The sequence below is a fragment of the Manis pentadactyla genome, chromosome 13 (genome assembly GCF_030020395.1).
Source record: "Manis pentadactyla isolate mManPen7 chromosome 13, mManPen7.hap1, whole genome shotgun sequence".
NCBI lineage: Eukaryota > Metazoa > Chordata > Mammalia > Pholidota > Manidae > Manis > Manis pentadactyla.
This window is the reverse complement of record NC_080031.1, coordinates 90,613,302-90,635,317: the sequence shown is the minus strand read 5'-3', so window position 1 is coordinate 90,635,317 and position 22,016 is coordinate 90,613,302. Positions and strand designations below refer to the sequence as shown.

The 22,016-nt window shown below is 47.0% G+C and overlaps 2 long non-coding RNA genes across 2 annotated transcripts; both read left to right on the top strand.

Moving 5' to 3' along the window:
* Positions 1–6,098: 6,098 nt before the first annotated feature.
* LOC130680380 (uncharacterized) lies at positions 6,099–19,942 on the top strand. The gene is made up of 4 exons (XR_008993370.1): positions 6,099–6,630; positions 7,674–7,870; positions 9,410–9,585; positions 18,380–19,942. It is a non-coding gene; the product is annotated as an uncharacterized LOC130680380 (long non-coding RNA).
* LOC130680381 (uncharacterized) lies at positions 9,602–11,434 on the top strand. The gene is made up of 3 exons (XR_008993371.1): positions 9,602–10,248; positions 10,879–11,021; positions 11,359–11,434. It is a non-coding gene; the product is annotated as an uncharacterized LOC130680381 (long non-coding RNA).
* Positions 19,943–22,016: the final 2,074 nt, after the last annotated feature.

Here is a 22,016-nt window from a genome sequence, read left to right as displayed (position 1 = left end):
CCGGGGATTTTGTTCTTGGGTAGTTTTTTGATTACTGATTTAATTTTGTTGCTGGTAATTGGTCTGTTTAGATATGCTGTTTCTTTCTGGGTCAGTCTTGGAAGGTTGTATTTTTCCAGGAAGTTGTCCATTTCTCCTAGGTTTTTCAGCTTGTTAGCATATAGGTTTTCATAGTACTCTCTAATAATTCTTTGTATTTCTGTGGGGTCCGTCGTGATTTTTCCTTTCTCGTTTCTGATTCTGTTGATGGGTGTTGACTCTCTTTTTCTCTTAATAAGTCTGGCTAGAGGCTTATCTATTTTGTTTATTTTCTCGAAGAACCTGCTCTTGGTTTCATTCATTTTTTTCTATTGTTTTATTCTTCTCAATTTTATTTATTTCTTCTCTGATCTTTATTATGTCCCTCTGTTTGCTGACCTTAGGCGTCATTTGTTCTTCTTTTTCCAATTTCGATAATTGTGACATTAGACTATTCATTTGGGATTGTTCTTCCTTCTTTAAATATGCCTGGATTGCTATATATTTTCCTCTTAAGACTGCTTTTGCTGCGTCCCACAGAAGTTGGGGCTTTGTGTTGTTGTTGTCATTTGTTTCCATATATTGCTGGATCTCCATTTTAATTTGGTCATTGATCCATTGATTATTTAGGAGCATGTTGTTGAGCCTCCATGTGTTTGTGAGCCTTTTTGCTTTCTTTGTACAATTAATTTCTAGTTTTATACCTTTGTGGTCTGAAAAGTTGGTTGGTGGGATTTCAATCTTTTGGAATTTACTGAGGTTCTTTTTGAGACCTGGATGGAACATCCAGAATAGAATGTTCCATGTGCACTTGAGAAGAATGTGTATCCTGTTGCTTTTGGATGTAGAGCTCTATAGATGTCTATTAGGTCCATCTGTTCTAGTGTGTTGTTCAGTGCCTCTGTGTCCTTACTTATTTTCTGTCTGGTGGATCTGTCCTTTGGAGTGAGTGGTGTGTTAAAGTCTCCCAAAATGAATGCATTGCATTCTATTTTCTCCTTTCTGTTAGTATTTGTTTCACATATATTGGTGCTCCTGTATTGGGTGCATATATGTTTATAATGGTTATATCCTCTTGTTGGACTGAGCCCTTTATCATTATGTAATGTCCTTCTTTATCTCTTGTTATTTTCTTTATTTTGAAGTCTATTTTGTCTGATACTAGTATTGCAACACCTGCCGTTTTCTCTCTGTTGTTTGCATGAAATATCTTTCTCCATCCCTTGACTTTTAATCTGTGCATGTCTTTGGGTTTGAGGTGAGCAAGCATGGGTCTCTTGTAAGCAGCATATAGATGGGTCTTGCTTTTTTATCCATTCTATTACTCTGTCTTTTGATTGGTGCATTCAGTCCATTTACATTTAGGGTGATTATTGAAAGATATGTACTTATTGCCATTGCAGGCTTTAGATTCATGGATACCAAAGGTTCAAGGTTAACTTGTTTACTACCTTACTGTCTGACTTAACTCGCTTATTGAGCTGTTATAAACGCAGTCTGATGATTATTTCTTTCCCTTCTTTTTCCTCCTCCTCCATTCTTCATGTTATGGGTGTTTTGTTCTGTGCTCTTTTTAGGAGTGCTCCCATCGAGAGCAGTCCCTCTAAGATACCCTGTAGAAGTGGTTTGTGGGAGGCAAATTCCCTCAACTTTTGCTTGTCTGGGAATTGTTTAATCCCTCCTTCATATTTAAATGATAATTGTACTGGATACAGTATCCTTGGTTCAAGGCCCTTCTGTTTCATTGCATTAAATATATCATGCCATTCTCTTCTGGCCTGTAAGGTTTCTGTTGAGAAGTCTGATGATAGCCTGATGGGTTTTCCTTTGTAGGTGATCTTTTTTCTCTCTGGCTGCCTTTAATACTCTGTCCTTTTCCTTGATCTTTGCCATTTTAATTATTATGTGTCTTGGTGTTGTCCTCTTTGGGTCATGTCTCTCGGGAGTTCTGTGTGCCTCTGTAGTCTGAGCAACTATTTCCTCACCCAATTTGGGGAATTTTTCAGCAATTATTTCTTCAAAGACACTTTCTATCCCTTTTTCTCTCTCTTCTTCCTCTGGTACCCCTATAATGGGGATATTGTTCCTTTTGGATTGGTCACACAGTTCTCTTAATATTGTTTCATTCCTGGAGATCCTTTTATCTCTCTCTGCATCAGCTTCTATGCGTTCCTGTTCTCTGGTTTCTATTCCATCAATGGCCTCTTGCATCTTATCCATTTTGCTTATAAATCCTTCTAGAGTTTGTTTCACTTCTGTAATCTCCCTCTGTACATCTGTACTCTCCCTCCGGACTTCATACATAGCTCTTGCATATTTCTCTGCAGCTCTGTCAGCATGTTTAGGATTTTTATTTTGAATTCTTTTTCAGGAAGACTGGTTAGGTCTGCCTCTTCAGATCCTATATCACTTGTTATTTGAACTGTCTTGGAGTGGCTGCTACACGCTGCCACTCTCCCTCTACTGGGCTGGTGTGTTGGGGTCCACGCCAGTTGGAGGAACGACTGGCAGGCTGCTTAGTGCTGTGAGGGGCTTCAGAGCTGCGCTGCCTCCCCGGGGTTTAGGGTGCCTAAGTTTCCCCAGGATTCCCAGCTGCTGGCTAAGTGTGCCGGGACAACTTCGTCCAGCTATGGGGTCCCTGTCTCTTTAAGACTTGCAGAAAGCACTAGGTTTTCTTTTGTCTTAGGGGTGCCTGTTGCGAGGACCTGCCCACAGGTTTTGGTTTCCTGTTTCTCTAATATCCAGCACCCCGTGCACCTTGTGTCTGTGGTCCGGGTGCAGATTTCTAGAGCTGGTTGTTTAGCAGTCCTGGGCTTTCACTCCCTCCCTATTCTGACTCCTTTCTTCCCGCTGGGTTTTGGGGTGGGGGAGCGTTTGGGTCCCACCTGGCCACGGCTTGTATCTTGCCCCCTTCGTGTGATGTTGAGTTCTCACAGATGTAGATTTATCCTGGCTGTTGTACTGCATCCACTGGTGTCTCTTTTAGGAATAGTTGTATTTATTGTATTTTCATAAATTTATATGTTTTGGGGAGGAGATTTCCTCTGAACTACTCACGCCATCATCTTCCTATGAGCCCTCTCTTTTCTTGTTATTTGATGGTTTTCTGTAGTGCTGTGGTTGGATTTCTCTTTTTTTAATTTTTTGTATCTATTATTATTATAGGCTTTAGGTTTGTGGTTACCAAAGGCTCAAGGATAGCTTCCTTACTATATGACAGTCTATATTAAGTTGCTGATTGCTGTATTTCAAACACAGCCTAAAAGTGCTTTTTTTTCTTCTTCTTCCTCCACCCTTTATGTATTAGATGTCCTAATCAAAACTATTTAGCCTTAGGAACGTTTTCATTTACAGCAATCCCTTTAATATCCTGTAATGCTGGTTTTGTTGTTATAAATTATTTGAGCCTTCCTTCACCTGGAGATTATTTAACCCCTGCTTCAAATTAAATTATAATCTTGCTGGGTGGAGGATTCTTGATCGAAGGTCTTTCTGTTTCAGTATGTTAAATATTTCATGCCTCTCCCTTCTGGCCTGTAAAGTTTCTGCTGAGAAGTGTGCTCATAGCCTGATGGGGTTTCCCTTGTAAGTAATCTTTACAATGATCTTGGCAATTTGTTTCTGGATATGATATCAAAGCATAACACAGATATGTATGTAGGGAAGGTGGTGGATACATTTAACCAAAGTGGGTATCATAGCTGCTAAGAGATGAAGGCCCTCAGTAGAGTCTGGACTACTTCCCTTCCACTTTCCTAGGGCCTGAAAGAGTCTATGTACTCGCAGGAGGATGTCTTCCTGCCGAAGTGTTCTTTGGCCTACCATCTAAATGATCGTGCATCGATTCTCCTTCGCCTCCTCCTTCTTGTCATTCAGCCAAGCCAAGATGCGATGGAAAACCCGGCAGCTGAAGCCCTCACGGACCGCATTGTCCACGTGGTCCTGCAGGACCTCCAAGCTGGGGAAAACCCGGCAGCAGCCCAAGCACCTGAAGCCGCTGTCCAGGGCCACCAGCCACTCAGGCGTCTCGGCCCTGGGGCTCTCCTCCTGGGCTGGAGGCTCCACCGCACTGCCAGCCTGCTCCGTCTCCTCCTGGGCTGGAGGCTCCACCGCACTGCCAGGCTGCTCCCTCTCCTCTGAGGCTTCGCTATAGTCGCTGACATCTACGAGTTCCCGTGTAGACAAGCGGCTCCATATGTCTGAGGCCTCTTCACCCTTTTTTTCAGCCTCTTCGAAAAAAGCAGATTCTCTTTTGGTCTTCTTTGAGGCGGGCTGCAAGACTTCCACCTCATCCCATGACACAGCCACACCTCTTTTCATCTGGACCGGCCTGTAGTAAATCTCCTTGACGGGTGCCGTTCCCAGGTATGGTGGAAAGGGGTCTTGGGTAGAGTCAGAGGAAGCTTGCCATTCCTCCAAGACCTCGGGTAGAGTCATCTCAAGAGGCTGAGTTTGAAGAATATACTGATGCCACTGAAGGATTCCTCCTCCTCCTCCTCCTGGGAAAGGAAATTTCAGACATGAGAAAACTAGAATAAGTGTGTGAAGTCTGTAGGAGTTGAGATGGTCATGAGAATATTCCTATGTGGGCACATGGCCTGGAAGTACATACATATGTGAGATCACAGAATGCCGTGTGACATACATTTTATCTGAGGTATGTGTGTGGTGTGATTATGTGGGATTGAGGGTGTGGAGGTCTGTGTGTGCTCTGGGACATGTGTGTGTGGTGCGACAATGCACGTGAACAGGGGTGTACGTGTTCTTACTGTGAAACAGTTAAAGACGGAGCATGTTAGAGGAAGTGTGCTTGAGCTTCCCAGAAGTGCAGCTCTCTGAGGGGCTGAAGGCTTTGGGCTGAAGGTTTTGTGGGTGCGGGGTATGCGGAATAGAAAGCCTGTATATGAAAGTGCATTCATTTCAGGGCCTATGAGTGTTTGAGTGCTTAGGCTGGCTCTAATGGGGGAGCTGGAACAAGTTACGTGTGTGAGTGGGTGTACATTATTTAGGGGTTAGTGTGTAGACAGCAGAGTCTAAGCATGATTGTGTGAGGAGGGAAGGTGGAAGTGTGTATCTGTGTAACACTTGTAGAGAATGGGAAGGACGCATCTGGAATGAAGGCATGTACATATGAGAGAAAACATGACAGGAAAGGATAATGGGGCTCTATCTGGTGTGAAGGAATATTGGGTGTGTGTGAGTGAGTTTGTGCTGATCTGAGGGAGGAGGTAATTGAATTCCCACACTGTTATCAGCACAGCCCACCATCTCACAGCTGTCCCAGTGTTCACATGGGGAACTGCCCTGTCCTTGAAAGCACACCCCCAATTTGCCCCTCTGCAGAGGCTGCAGTCTTAGTTCCTCTGCCCTGAAGCCCTATCCTGTTTTTGAAGGGAAAGTGAAGTAAGTAGGGATCTGGCTGAGCCACGCCAGCTATTCATCCCGTCCAGCCTTTGTGTCTCCCTTACCATCCTCAGCAGCATCTAGAAGCTTTCCTGAAGACGACACGCAGGAGAAATACTCCGAGACAGAGGACTCTTCTCCCGGTGTCTGACTGCGGTCTGGGACCACCACACGTGTCTCCGGCTGAGGAGAATCCTCTTGAGAATTCTGGAATTCTGAGGAATGGAATACAAAAAAACAGATGTGGCATTTTCTGGGATCTCTATCCATTCAAAAAAGACATGTTAAGTCGATTATCAGGTTAGGCATAGAAACCCGCCCCCCACCTCATGAAATTGAGCATTTGAAAGTTCACTTGCTCCAAAATATAAGGAAACAATTATGAAAATTGTGTGTAGTAGATGTCAGTGATACTGGGTATCTTGTATGTGACATTTCTAAAGATGTGTACAGAATATCAAAAACTAGTGACTAAATTTGGGTACTAGTTCCTTTTTCCTCACGAGAAATTACATAATTAGAGGACATGGGGTACAAGTTTTAAAAGACTTCTGCATGTCTGCCTGCCCGTCTGCCTGTCTAGATTGGTATCTATATTGGTGTATGGAAAGATAGGGATGTTAATATAGATATAGAGAGAGGTAGACATTCAGCTTTTTTCAGGGAATTCCTGGGCAGCAGCCATGGTACTGGAGATGCTCTAATGAAGACTTTACACACTTGCCCCAGACTCCTCTTCTGGGAATGTATTTCTGTATTTCTCCAAGACTCTCAGCCTCCCTATTCAGATCTTTTGAAAACCTCTTTCAAAGGAGGCAGACATACCCACGTGCTATATTTCTTCCCAGGGATTGGAAACAGACACCCCGGGCAGTTCTTGGGCAAGGGGTCATTTATGGCCCTGCTGAGGGAAGGGACTCAGTTCTGAGCCTGGGCCGTCGCGTTGCCCCGTCTCCCCGCCTGGCTCCTCCTCGGCCCCTTCTCTCTCTCAGCCCACACCATGGTGACTCAGACTGTCTCCAGCAGAGGTGGGGCAGTGGAGTGTGTGCCAGGCTGGGGAGCATGAGCTGCCAGTGACTGCAAGGAAGAAAAGCCTTTCTCCCAACCTGCCCTCTTCCTGGACTTGTCTTGGTTTCACCGGTTCCAGAGGGGTCCGAAGCCCTGGGCCTGGAACGCCTTTCCCCCTGGAGCTACAGTAGTTCTGACCATGTGAGTAAGTTTTCTGCAGTGGGAAATGAGTGGCAAGGACACGTTCCCCAACCAGGCACAGGCATGACGTCCTCCTCTGTGCCCTACTGTGTTCTTCACTTTTCTAGCTAACTGGGATGTTGATAACCTGGGGTCTATTTGAAAGCTGAGTTTTAATGATAAAAAGTTCCTATCAGCAGGGAGACTTGCCCTATTCCTTCACATACACTGATTGTTACATAAGAAATAGACAGGTTCCTTTGTGCATTAGTTACTCAGGCCTAATCTACTCCAGCTAATGAATCTTGAGTTTTGAGAAGCAAATAATTGGACCTGGTACATATTAAGCAAGGCATTATATTAGAAACTACTCTGTGTCTTCCCTTGGCTTACTTATGCTGTATAAGCCAGGGGAAGACACACAGTCACCTCACAGTCACTACCACTATTTCAGTTTCCCATTTTTCCAGAAAGAGCCAAACTTTCTTAGTTCAACTATGGTGCTTAAATGGTATTTGTGTGTGTGTGTGTGTGTCCTGCTGGTTTTTCTCTTTTATAAAGGAGCGTCACATTTACATGTCTATAGTCTAAGACAATGAAAGAAAGGTCTCAATGTCTGAGACAATCTAAGAAATCAATTCATTTTCTTTATGACTTTACACACTCATCCCTGCACCTCCAATTTTAGGCACTCAAACTTTTTTCCTAATTTTTCATTTACCTCTTCGATCCACACTTTCATCATTAACTGTAAAAAGTATTGTTGTAAAACTTGTAACATTGTAAAAAATGGAAGAAAGGGAAATGCATTATATAAGAAAAATTATACTAATCAATCACTACATCTGTGATACAGTAACCCAGAGCGGCATGATGTAGGGAACACAGGTCCTACGCCACAGAGACAAGGACCTAGTCACAGGAACCTTCTCTTGACCCCCAGATTATCTGATCTCTGAGAAAAACTGGCGCACCCACATCTTTTCCTCTCTCCTGCCTTCCTGCCCTTTCTCTCCCTTAAGTAGGAATCTTTGTTCCTTTTTTCTTTTTATGACGGTGTCTAGATCCCCAATGCTCAGAGAATATCACTGACACACACCTCCTGACATCCTGGCAACTTTGTGGGAATGTGTGGTTTCAAGATGTTTCCTTTTTCGTTTGTGCTTCATGGCTCAGCACTTCAGAGAGTGACTTAAAATCAGGTGCCTTCCTACCAGGAACTCTGCTGCCAGAGGTTCAAGTGATGACAGCCAAGAAGCAGGTCAGTATATTCAAGAACAACCAACAACTACTCACTCACTCACTCACTGGCCTGGCCGGTGCTTAAGTATAGCAGGAGGGCCATTATGATGTAAGTGAGACAGGGTTCCATAGCATTGTGACACGTGCATCAGAGCAGACCACTGACGGTGGAGGGGGGTCCAGGGGTGCGGGATCCCTTTTACTCAATACAAAGTCTACCATCACCTTGAATGTTTATCTTGCACTTCATGTCAATACTTGAGAAACAATGATATGGATTAAACAAAAGACAATTACTGTATGTATCTAGGGTAACCACATTACTAAGTCTCCCCAAGGCTGTGGATAAGGCATTACCTGAGAGAAACACTTCAACTAATGAATCTACTCCGTTAGTGATATAATGAGTTTTGAGAAGCAAATAATTTGACCTGGTACATATTAAGGAGCCATTGTATTAGAATTACTCTGTGGCTTCCCCTTGGCTCATTTATGCTGTATATATGTGTATGTGTGAATTGGTGTGAATGTGTTTGGCATGTCTCGTAGTTTACACTAAAAATCTCTGAACAGGCACTGTTTGTATTGAAGCTGAACTGAAGACAGACTCCCTTCCCTAGCTTCTCCCCAAGGCCCCACTGGGGTGTGCTGGAATCCAGATGTCACGTTCTCTTCATGAGCCACCACTGGGACCCTCGGTTTTGGTCCTGATCTGTCCCCTCCCGTTACTGAGCATTGGCTCTTCCTCATAGGAATTGTTTACTTTTTAAACATCACAGTCACCAGAAATTTCAGGTTCCCGTTTTTCCAGAAAGAACCAAACTTTCTCAATTCAGCCATTGCGGTTAAATGGTATTGTGTGTACTTGTGCGTGCATGCGCGCGTGTGTGTATCCTGCTGGTTTTTCCCTTACATTTCATAAAGGAGCCTCACATTTACACCTCTGTGCTCTGAGACAGTGAACGAAAGGTCTTTATGTCGGAGACAGTCTAAGGAATCAATCCATTTTCTGTGTGACTTCACACTCTCATCCCTGCACCTCCAATTTTAGGTAAACTGTTTCCTACTTTTTCACTTACCTCTTTGAGCCACACTTTCTTCATTAACTCGAAAAAATATTATTGTAAAACTTATAACAATATCCATTTACTTAACAAATGGCCTCGGTTATGTAAAAAGGAGGGAAATGCATTATATAAGAAATATTATACTTATCAATCACTACATCTGTGATACAGTAACCCAGAGCGGCATGACGTTGGGAACACAGGTCCTACGCCACAGAGACAAGGACCTGGTCACAGGAACCTTCTCTTGACCCCCAGATCATCTGATCCCTGAGAAAGACCGGTGCACCCCCACCTTTTCCTCCCTCCCGCCTTCTTGCCCTTTCTCTCCCATAGGTAGGAATCTTTGTTCCTTTTTTCTTTAGAAGATGGTCTCTAGATCCCCATTGCTCAGAGAATATCACTGATACACACCTCCTGACATCCTGGCAGCTTTGGGGGAACGTGTGGTTTCAAGATGTTTCCTTTTTCGTTTATGCTTCATGGCTCAGCACTTCAGAGAGTGACTTAAAATCGGGTGCCTTCCTCCCTGGAACTCTGCTGCTAGAGGAAGAATCAAGCCAATTCAAGAACAAGCGACTGAAGAGGCTCTCTCCTCACTCCGTCACTCCCTCACTCACTCACTGGCCTGGCCAGTGCTTAAGTACAGCAGGAGGGCCATTATGATGTAAGTGAGACAGGGTTCCACAGCATTGTGACACGTGCATCAGAGCAGACCACTGACGGGGGAGGGGGGGGGAATTTCCAAAGTGAGCACCAGCAGGCCTTCCACACACCAGTTCTCTGGCTCACCAGCTTAATGAAAAGAAAGGAGAAATGGGCTCCAAAAGTAGGGCGTCTTCTTGCCACTATTGACTCAGTGTCCCCTAGATCCCTCTAGAGAGAAAGCATAACATTGAGCCAGCTGGCATAGGGGAAAGGTTTACAGAGAGTAGCTCCATTATAACAATGCAGGGGAAAGAGGGTGAGTTTGCGTTGAGAAATAAAAAATTGATAAATGGCATGCCAATTTTGTGGGAAGGTGTATTAGGGTTCTCCAGAGAAAAAGAACCAACAGAACGTATGTATGTACATGAGTAGGTGTCTATCTGTCTAAAGGAATTGTTTCACAGGATTTTAGAGGCTTGGCAAGTCCAAATTCTGCAGTGTAGGTCAATAGGCTGGAGATCCAGGGAAGAGAGGCAGTTTGAGTCCAGAGTGTCTGCTGGCAGAATTCCCTTTCTTTCTAGGGAGATCCGTCTTTTCCTATGAATTCCTTCAACTGATTGGACAAGGTCCACCTACACTATGGACGGTAATCTGCTTTACTCAGAGTCCACTGATTTAAATGGTAATCTCATTAAAAAAATACCTCTGCAGAAACGTCTTCAATAATATTTGACCAAAAATCTGGTTACTGTGGCCTAACCACGTCGCATAAAATTAACCATCACAAAAGGAATTCAGTGTTTCACTATGAAATATGATGTTAGCTTTTTGTAAATGCCCTTTAGCAGGATGAGGAAGCTCCTTTCTGTTAGTACTTTCCTGAGTGTTTTTTCTTTTAATATGACTGGGTATGGAATTTTATCAAACTTTTTCCGTTTCTATTGACATGAACACATGAGTTTTATGTTTTTACTCTATTAATATGGTAAATTACACTGATTTTCAAATGTTACGCCCATCTTATATTTTGGGGTAAATTCTACTTGGTCAGGATGAATTATTCTATTTATATGTTATTGCATTGGAAATTGTTAATATATTGGATTAGAATTGTTAAAATACTGCTAAGGAAATTTATTTCTACTTTTTTTGTTCTTGAGAGACACTGGTCTTTTTTTTTGCCATTTTTTGGTCTGATTTTGATATTTAGGCAGTGCTGGCCTCATAGAATGAGTTGGAAAGTGTCCCCCCCCTACTTTTCTGGAATAATTTTTCTAAAATTGGTACTATTTCTTTCTTCAATATTTCGCAGAATGCACCATGATCTGGTCTAGAGTGTTTTTTGTGGGAAGGCTGCCAGTCATGAATTTGTTTCCTTCAATCGATGAAGAGCTCTACAGATGATCCATTGCTTCCTGACTAAGCTTTGGTAGTTTGTCCTTCTGGAATTTGAGTGTGAGTTTGAGGAGATACTACTCTGAGTTTATCTTGAATATTTTCCACCCATATTTAACTTGTAGGGGTTTTAACTGACTTTTTTTGAGTTTATACTGCGTTTCTTTTCTTTTGTGTTAACATGAGTCCTGTGGTAGTCTTTAGTGTCGTTTCTTCCATGATATTCTATTTTTGCTTCCATGTGGGCATGTGAAAGAATGAATATCCTGGTCTTCTTGTAGTTGGATACGCCCCCATGACATGTTCTGGCCAATGAGTTGTGAGGAGAAATACCATTTTCTCACTTCTAGGCTAGATAACTTCATTACTGATTCTGGCTTCAATTTTCTTTTCCCAGCCTAATTGTGGAAATGTATTGAGAAGGAGTTTTTATCAGCCTGGATCCTTGGGAAAGTGTAATGAGTAAAGCATCCTGACAACCTCTACCAGATGTATGGCATGTGCAAGAAATAAGCCTTTCTTGTTTCCGGGCACTGAAAGTCTGAAGTAGATTATTACTGTGGCCAAGTCTCCTACCCTGTTGATACCGTTTCTTCTTTGCTTTATCCTGCTAATTACATAAGATAGCTTAAAAATAACAATACAAATAATAATAATATATCATTAGCATAATATATATGATATGTATATATGAGATATGTATACTATAATGATACTATTAACAATAAAACCACTGAGTGAAGTTTCATATTTCTTTTGAAGTTCTTCTAGCTCTTAATATGACCTACTAAAGGATGAGCCAATTCTTATGTCTCAAAGTCCCTTGAGATTATTTTTATTTTCCTTCTGGAATGATGTTACCCATTTTATGTATTGCCGAGACATCCTTAAGCTAAATTCAGGGCTTAAGGTTTCGTGAGACATGTGGGTGCTCTGACTTTGGACTGCAGTTGTGATGATGACCTCTCCAAGGCCTTTCCTCACTCTCCTGAGCACTCAGGCATCTTTCCTTGCAGCTCCCTGGGGCTGGGCTGGGGGTAAGCTGGTGGACTTCTAGGTTACCGCTGGCCCGTTGGTGTAGCCCTTTGAGGCCCCAGCTTTCTGTGGGCCCAGGTGCCTGAGCAGACGCCCACCTTGTGTAGGTCCCGCCCACTTCCCTGTGAGGCCATTGCAATGAAAGCCCAACTTTGCGTGGAGAGACAATGCTCAGGAGAACAGCCCCCCGGCCCACTCTGCTTCCATCTCTGGATTCTCACTTATTTTCTCACCTCCTTGATACTTAAGATTAAAAAAAACTTTTATTCATTATTTTTAATGGTAAATCGCTCTGAGCAATCTGCCACATGTCCTCGAGTGCAGGCTCATAGTTGTTTCTGAGGCAGGAACCGATGAGGCATTTACGTGGTGGTGGCCCGCAGGAGAACTCCTGGCTGGACAGTAAGAATGACTCCATCATCTCTTTGTCAGCCTCTCTGTTCTGTCTGTCCTAGGCAGGCTCAGCCCTGTCATTATTGTTTATACCTGGGCAATGACAGTGTCTTCCTCAGTGCCCCTCTTCGGTGACCCGAGTCCTCCTCATCCTTGCCTGCCCCGAAGGAAGCAAAGGTGCATGGGAGGCTGCTACTCTCTGCCTTGCACCTGGGCAGCTCGTGGGTGGGCGTCCATGCCAGAGCTCCCTTCTTAGTACAAAGTGATGCATACAGTTCATCGTAGAAATTTTAGAAAATACAAACAGATGTGTAGAAGAAAAGCAGATCTGCTTAGAATCCCAGAACACCTGGTTAACATTTGGGGCTCTTTCTCCCCCCGCCTCCCCTGTGTTACCTTACACAGATGTGACTCTCCAGCCTGAGTTTTCTTGTATCTGGAAGCAGTGTCACTGTGGCTACATGCTAGTACATCAGCAAGTGCTGACTGCGATGGCCCCAGGGTTTCAGAAAGCCTGGCCGGTGTGCACCCAGGGCTGTGGCTCCTCTGGGGATCTCCCTGGGATCTCTGTGAATCACAAGCTCCTTCCTGTGCCCCAGGGATGTTGGAAGGCTCCCTGTTGTTGGTCTGTCTGGGGGCGATTCTGCCCGTCGCACACAGTGTGGGTCTGTTGGTGGTCACTTCCCATCCCTCCTTCCTGGCTGCTCAAGACGCTGCCCGGCAGTTCTGCGGGTCACCGCTCACCACCATCTCCTGCCTGGTAACTGGATTTCACTTTGGCAGGAAACTCTGGCTTGACGTGATGAACTTCCCAGTAGCCCTGAGAAGTGGGAGCTAAGGAAACAAAACAATTTTCTTTGGACATATAAAGATAAAATCTTTGTACACATAAAGACAATACCATTTAGACTTGAATATAATGTACTGTTTATTACATAAATAATATTTAACTAAAAAATTTGATATTAATTTTAGATTCAGGCATAGGCATCTCTGGCTGAGAGGGCTGATGTGGCTCTTGGACCGTCTGCTCTTTGCCTTCCAGTCTTCCCATGGCCCACCTGGCCCCTGTATGTTGGGGTATTGAGGTCACAGGCCTGTCTTAGTCTTCTCTTACCTTCTGGGCTGTAGCCCTTTTCTCAGGTCCCTGGCTCCTGTATGGACACCCCCCTGAGTCTCGGCGTCCTGTCTCCGTCCTTGGCTGGGCGTGTCCCATGCCCCTGTGCAAGCTTGTTTGGACGCCCCTCTTCTCTCTGGCTCCTGCTTCCCCCACCCCACCACGGAAGCTCTTCTCTGGTCCTCAGAGTCCCAGGGCTCTGTGCTACAGGAAGGGACCCACGCCATGGCCATCTGTCAGCCTCTGCCTGCCTCCCCCAGGGGGCCTCTGCTTTCTCTACCTCTTCTCTGACAGCCCTTCCTGCCTCCCTGAACGCAGCCTCTCCCTGACCACAGTGATCCCAGGCTACGGGGTGGCTGGGTGCCCGAGCTGTGATGCCAAGTCTGTGTTCTTGGCAGCATCGCTTTCCTTCTTCTGCTCAGCCTGGACACGCTGAGACCCCAAGGCCTGGCTGGGAAGAGGCTCCCCAGAGCCCAAAGGCCGCTCTCTATCTCCGTAATATAGCTCCATGTCTCTGCCCGGGCCTCGCTGGGCGCAGTGGCCTCCCCTCCTCCGGCTGGTTGCCTGCCCTGGCCGCACTCCCGCTGCTCACCCTCGGGTCAGCCCTTTGCTCTTCCTGTTCCTGTCTTCAGCAGGCTCTCTCCCCCCCACTGGTCCTCACTTGGGCCTTCGTGCTCACTTCCTCATCACTTCAGCCCCAAAGCCTTTCCGGCCATGCCCCCCACAGAGCCCCTGCGTGATCCCATTCCAGTGGGTCTTCCTGGGCCTGCTCGACTCCCGTGGGCTGTGGGCTCCATGTGGTCAGGACCTGGGTACAGAAATGATTTGGGGAAAGCAATGGTTGAACAAGAGAGTGGATGCATTGTGCAGGCTGTGAATGTGTTCCTGCTGTGGACCGAGCTGAGGAGCCTGTGTGCCATCTCCTAGGACCCCTCAGACCTGGCCGTGTGGGGCTGGGCCCAAGCCCTCTGCACCTCTGTGAGTGGCTTCCTTTCATACTACGTGGGAGGGAATGGGATAGATTAGGGGCTTCTCCACCTGTGTGGGGTATGTCTGGTGGCAGACTGCACCTGGGCTGCCCCAGTACACCTCCAGTCCCAACAGCTGGCGTCTAGGAGCTTGTGAGCAGAAGGGAGAAAACCAGAGCAGGCACGGGGCTGAGTCCAGCCTCTGCAGGCTGTGAGCACACTGACTGTGGCTGTTTGCTTCCTGCCAGGGCTTTTGGGGATCTAATCAGACATTTCCTCTTGCCTGAGGGACTTGCCACCCCAAATCTTGAGGGCCAGTCCGGGCAGCTGGATCTCCTGAGACAAGTCAGAGCAGAGCCCCTACTATTTGTGGCTGTGCTGGCCAGGGGTCTGCATGGCAGAGAGGCTGCAGCAGCTGGGGTTCCAGCTTTTCTGTCAAGGTGGGTACTGCAGGTAGCAGGTGTAGTGGTTAAGAGTGTGTGTTTTGGCCATACAGACTTGAATTTGAGTCCTGGCTCTGTTGTTCTGAGCCTCAGTTTCCTCTTCTATGAAATAGAGAGAACACCACCTTCCTTTCTGGGGTATGGTAAGGTTTAAAACAGATGCTAACTGAGTGCTTTTCACAGGGCCTGGCACATAGCAGGAGTGTTTATGTCATTGTGGTCATTAATTTTATGTGCTCATGTGACTAGGCCCTGGTATCCAGACATATTTGTTCAAACACTATTCTAGATGTTTCTGTAAAAGTGCTTTTTTGTTAATGAGATTAACACTTAAATAAGTAGACTGAGTAAAGCAGATCACCCTCCATAGTGTGTGTGGGCCTCATCTAACTAGGAAGTTTTTAAGAGGAAAAGACTGACTCTACCTGAAGAAGGGGAAATTCAGCCAAGAAACTGCCTTTGGACTTGAACTGCAACTCTTCTTTGGGTCTCTGGCTGTTGGCCTCCCCTGCAGATTTGGGCCTGCATCCCCCGCAACTGCACGAGCCATTTCCTTAAGGTGAATCTCCCTCCTCCTCCGCACATACACACAGACCTGCGCGTGCCCTGCTGCTCTGCCGCTCTAGGGGACCTATGCTAATAATCATGGTGCAGCGCGCTGGAGGCTCACCAAGGGCAGGGACTGTGTCTCCTTTGTCCGGCCCTTCATCCCTCGTACCTGGCACAGTGCTGGCACACAGTAGGTGCTCTACATTGGTAGCTTGGTGATCACTGAGTATTTTATCTGTTCCACGTCCTAGCTGGAAGTCCGCCCAGTGAGAACCAAGAGTGAGAGGCATCAAGGATGGATTACAGTCGGGGGGCAGTGGGAAATTTTAAGGGCCTGCTAGGGCTGGTGAGAAGCTTTGAACCAGATGTTGGGGTGCATTTTGGGAGCTGAAGCTTCAACATGGGGAAAAGACTTCTGGGCTCAGGTGCCTGCCTTTGTCCAGCAGCTTTGGGACTGGGCGGGGCAGGGGCTCCTTCATTCCGACCATCATGGACCTATCAGGGTGACGGGGCGGGGAAGGAGGACCCCGAGTGGGCCTGGCTTAGTCAGTTCTCACCGTGACAACTGCAAACAGACTGGTACCAGGAAAAGGTAACTTTTCTCAAGTTTTATTGTAAAATCCTCAGAAAAAGAGCATTTACAATGACAATACTTTTGTGATAATTTGTGAATTGTCTTTATATCAAGTGGTACTGCAAATACATGGTGTGTTCTGTGTTCAATATCGTGTAATACGTCAAAGGAAACACAAACTTATTTCAAATGCCACGTACAGTTACTGTGTTGGTACAAATTTCTACTAAAGTTGATGTATTAAAAATAATTTATATATATTTTATAAATAAGGAAAAATTCACATGTATAGTAATTATAGGCGGCCTTTTGAGAAATACTGGTGATACGATACGGCAAAAAATACATTTTGCAGTCTACACAACTGCTTGAAATAGGGTAATCTGTCTTGACATAAGAGATCTGAAGGTTTTCTGAGGTGGGGGAGGATGAGACTCTTAAGGGGGCAAATGATGTGTATGTGACTTCGTATCTTGAGGGTCATTCAGCTACACTATAACATGAAGCAATGTTTGTGACCACTCGAGCAAGACTCCATGCCCAGTTCTGCCTTTAGATCATTTCACATGGCCTTCAGAAAGCATGAGCAGCTGGGGGTGAGGGGGGCTGGGGGAAAGGGGGAATGTGGGCTGGGGGGCCCCATAGGAGGGTGTGCTGCAGGTGTGTGGTGGGTGGCTTACAGATCCATTGTCCCTTATCTCTCTGAAGCAGCTGAAGTAGAAAGGGACCAACATTCTTCAACTTTGGCACATGTCACTCTGGGCAGTGGGTAAAGGTATGGATTTAGGACATTTTCTCATCTGAAAGTTCTTGGGCCCTGTGACCACTGTCCTCAGGATTGAAGCTCTGACCTTAGAGAGAGTGCCTCTGAAGGGCAGCGCTCCCCCCTCCTGCCATGGTGACCTGTGGACAGCCACATGTTAGCAGGCTTGGGGTAGGGGCGTGTCAATAGTTATTGCTTGGTGGAGTGCAGGCTAAGCCCGCCGGAGCTCTCTAGGGCATGGCCCACGTTCTCTGGGGCCACAGGGGAAAGGATGGTCCCATGTCAGTCAAGGTGAGCTTGGAAAGAGGGGTGTGTGAACTGTGGCTTTGTTCAAAAAAAAAAAAAAATCCATGCTGAACCCTCTGGTGCTGGCCAAGTAGATAGACCTCACTGTGAATTTGGGAGGCCACTCCCCATTCTCCACATATTTTCCATAACTTGGCACATTGTGTTTGGCTAACTTCCCACTACTGTCCACAGCTCCAAAAGATGCAGACTCCCAGGGGCGGCTGGGGGGTTGGTGCCTAGAGCCTGCGGGCCTAGATATGATGTGCAAATCCTTGAGCAACTTGGCTGGTAATCTGGTGTAGATAAAAGCAGAATGTGGGCTGCACTCCTCCAGGTATTTGGGGTCTTGTAGTGCCACCTTGAGGACAGGCACTATGTATTTTCTCCTTTGGATCTTTTAAGCCTCTCTGTTCTATGATCTCTATGATTTTGAGGAGAAACCAAGGCAGTTAGTGACTTCCTTGAATGAAAGCGCTTTGTCTGTGTGCCAGTTTGGGAGCATATAGCAGCATCTGGCTCTAGGAGTGACTGTCACTTGCACCCCAAGCAAGGAAGCATCATGGATGGGCAAAGGCCACTGGGGGTTTAGGGGGGCAGGAAGATCAGCTGCTCCTTGACTTGTAGGAGCTGCAGTGTGGCTTGTGAGCAGGTGGCCTGAGACACAGAAAGGGAGCCAGCAAGGCAGAGAATAAAATGGGAATGGGGGGAGGTGTAGCTTGGGCTCCCCAAGGGGTGAGCTTTTTGAGATGCCATGTTTCTGTTCCTGTCCGACAGCTTCTGTCTGATAATAGCCACCTTCCCCGACAGTTCTGAGTTCATTCTAGTCTTGGTCCTCTACCTCTGAAGGGCTGTGAGCGGGGATTTGGAGGTGTGATTCTGGGCAGCCAGGACTGTGTGCCAATGGGCTCTGACTGCACCTGGAGTGGGATCTGGGGTCCTGGGTGAGGGGCTGGCAGAGGACTTCATGTCAGCATTGTCTTCATCCTAAGTCACTTGTCTGGCAAGTGGGGCAGCGTTTCTGCGATCTGGGTGCAGGGCGGAGAGAGTGAGGTAGGCAGGGGGAGGTGGAGCAGAGGGCAGGGCAGTGTCCACGCTCCCGGAGGCTTGCTTCCGAAGAGGAGGATTGGGCAGGGAGTGTTGTGAGATTTGGTGATGAACATGGTTCAGTAGCCGTGGTATTTGAAGGAAACACATTGTGAAAAACGAATCGATTACTTCTTAAGCCCCTTGTAGAAAAATATATCCAGAATGAATCTGGTTCACATCTCATTTCTGAAATCTCATTTAGTTCACAGGTTATTGGTCAACAGAAAAGAAGTTGTGGCTGCACAAAACCATCTCCAGGCTGCTTTCCTACATGAAGACTCAGCAGTGAACAATGCCCTCGGGTGGCAAGCAGTTCTCTGCTTTATTTGGAGTTGAGAGCTGTCCTCCAGGGCCCCTGCCTGGAGCTGAGAACCCTTTTCTGTACAGAAGAGTGGAGAGGTGGTGAGCTGGAGATCTGGCTGAGGAGCTGGCTGGGGCGGGGTGGGAGGGACCGAGCTCTGTTTCTGGTGATCTCTCTGTGTCAAAGCGCCTGAAGCGTCGTGTTGGTGGCCGGCCCCAGCCAAGACTTTACAGGGCTCTTCCGGCTCTTCTGGGAGCTTGGAGGAAGGAGCAGGAGCCTCAGATGACTTGGAGACTTAGGAGAGAAGCCTGGGCCAGGCCCAGGCAGGGCTGAGTCAGGTTGCTGTGACCGGGACAGTGGCCTTTGCCGACTGTGTGCGGTCCACACCCAGGCCTACTTGTGCAGAGCATCTGCGCATTCATCCAGACACAGACAAGTCCCTCCTCCCACCGTCTCTCCACGGGTGGCTGGGTGGGCTTTCGGGCCCTGCACCTCCGTGCGGGTTTCCGCTCACCTGGGCAGGAGGAGAATGAAGGTCTCCTTTTCAGATCCTTAATGTCCCTACAGGTGTAGATTACTTTTGTGTTTGGCAGTCTGAAAAAATAATCTATGTTGAGTTTTTGTGAAATTAATTTTATTTCAAAACTCAGTAATTTTGAAATAATTCATTATGTAAGTGTTTTTTTTGGTGATGCTTTTGATAAAATGAATGCCTCTTTAATGTGAAATATTAGTAGCTAGCTGACCCTTTGTGTTCATCAGAAGGATTGCTGGCTGGGTTTGCTTCAAGGCCCACCTGTTGTAATGACTGTCTACACTACTGGTTTTCAAACCATGTTCCATGAGCCTCTTCTGGGGCTGGAGTGTGGGAAGAAGGGACAGGCAGCCTTTCCCCTGCCTCCCACCCAAGCAGTTCAATTGGTTGCACTGCTGAAAAAAAACAGTCACCAACTGCCTTTGTGAATTTGCCCATTTCCCAGTTTTCAGGCCTGTGATTCCCTGCTCCGATTCGCTCATGTCTGGAAGGCCGGCAGTGAGACCTAAGTTGGCCATCTCCAGTAGCTGCACAGTGAGGAAAATGAGAGGCCAGTATGTTTTCCAGACACACTAAGAAACGGTTGGAATAGCGGCAAAGGAACAGATGCTGTGGAAGTCACTCTCGGTGTCAAGTGGCAGGGGGCCTTGCATCAGTCTTCTACTTAGGAGTCCTGCCACTCAGAAGGGCCGCTCCTCTGGCCTGGCGGTTGGTGGGTTCCCTCAGGTGGGCTCAGACTTGTCTGTCAGGGGCTGCCACAAGGTTTAGATTTTTCCGAAGGAAGAGGTTCATGAAAGTTGGAGAATTTCAGTGATATAAGAGGGAGTTTGGAAGTAAATGTGCCAAGAGATTGAGGCAGAAATAAAAAAGGAGGGTGAGAAATGTTACCCATCCATCCCAGCTATTGTGAAACTGAATATAGGCTTTTGAGGTCAGTTTCTTCAACCTCTATTTACCTATGTTGCCTTTAAAAAAAAATCTAAAGTAGGAATGTACAAGTCTAGGCAACATGCCTGGGATTGCAGGGGACAAGGTTGGCAGTCAAGTAGGAGTGGGCAGAAGATGTGTGTATTTAGAGTGAGGTGGGGTCTGTGTCGTCCTTTCCCTGAAAGGGGCCATTCCTCGGCTGCACAGGAAAATCATGGCCGTGCAGGCAGCTGAAGGGCACCACGCTGGCCGAGGTGTCTGTGATGGGGACACCTCTCCCAGCTCCAGGTGGCTTGAAAAATGATAATTCAAGGCAGAGGGCGTACAAGTGGGTTCTGGCCATTGACATGAGTGAGAAGGAGAGGGGTGTTCTGAGCCCAGTGGAGCCCCTTCCCTGCTGAGATCCTCCCACACAGGCTGCCTTCCCAAGTATCGGTGGGCTATCCGTGGCTGATGCCTTCCTGACAGCCCACCTTAGCCGGAGACACTGGGGGATAATGCAGCAGTGCCAGCCTGCATCCTTCTGATTCGGACTTTTGGAGACTGTGTTTTTTGGGGAAGAGACGCCCATGTGTAAGAAAACACTGAAATGTTTTCTGTGCTGTCTGTGTTGTGATGATGTGGGGGCTGGGGGCACCAGAGCTGAGTGCAAAGGCCATAGGTTTTTAAAAGGGGTGGCCTAGGGGACCTGCCTGGACCCCACTCATGTCCTTGGGGTTTCTGTGTTGCGCCTGGAGGTCACTGTTCTGTAGGCCGCCGCACCTTGCCAGGCTAGTCCAGTGTGCCCTGAACCTAGGGTACCGGGCCTGGCTAATAAATGTCCTCCGTTAGTGGTGAAAAGCAGGCACACAAGGTTTGTCCTGTTCTCTTGGGGTCCCAACCCAGAACAGAGTCTCTACCAATGTGGTGGCCTGATCTGCACTTGGGGGCGTACCAGTGGTGTAGATGACCATTGCTCTTGTTCCTGGCTGTGGGGTGTGGGATGGTGACTCTCAGAGACTTGGCCTAAGGCAAGGAAGAATATAGCTGGACTTTGGAGAGCATCTTTCTGCTTACTAGCAGTTGAGATTATAAAAAATTACTTTTTAATCAAAATATCCAAAATAAAGCGAGTGATTTCTCTGTCCCCTAAGATGCAATAAGTCTTGCTGGCTGTCCCCCAGGCTTACGACAAGTCAAATGAAAGAAAACCAGAAGTAGCTGCAAAGGAGACATGAAGGTCCAGGAGGTGGGCAGGTGTGGCTCTTGTGCCAGGAGGGCAACCCCTGCTCCCGGTGAGCTGTGTTTCTCAGCCTCCTTTCAGGCCGCTGCATCAGGATGGTGTCTGGCTGGATCTGGCAGTTCAGGAGAATGACGAAGTGAAGGCAGCCGACAGCAGTGTCAGCCTGTAAAGCAGGAGCTCTTGGTTCCACGGCGTCCCCAGGGAACATGGCGTGTAGCTTGGCACAGACATGAGTCCTTTACACGGCAGCGTGTGTTCTCACTGTAGCTCAAAGCATAAATTATACTTCCTAATGAAAAAACCCCAATCTTGTTAGCAGCGCATACCTTATACTAGGAAACTTGCAAGGAGACCAGTGTTGAACCACAAAGCGAATACAGGTTTTTGCTTTTGTCTGTGAAAATATACAGGGTGCCTGCTTGGGGCAGTGGTGTCACGACTAGTTGGTGCTCTGTGACCCAGGGCTCTGCTCTGGGCCCCTCATACCTCACCCACCCACACCACCGTGGTCCCCCGCTTTATGCCCGACACCTCACACTGCAGTGTGTTTTATCTTCCGTTGATGAGAAACAGTGATTCTTGGGCTGGCGTGAGGAGGTACTGTCCAAACAGCCCGCTGTCCCTCACGATCCTGCGGGCCCCCCCCAGGGCCGGGCTGGCCCCGTGGGTGGCTCCTTCAAGTTCTTCAGCACACCCATCTTCCCCGTGGACAGCTCCAGGAACAGCAGGTCCGGCTCCGTCTCCAGAGTAGCGTACACGAAGTACTGGTTGCCTTGGCTGAAGGAGTGCTGGAAGGCCACATCTGAGATGCCCTGACTGATGTTCAGGTTGTAGAGGGTCTGGATCTCCCCCTG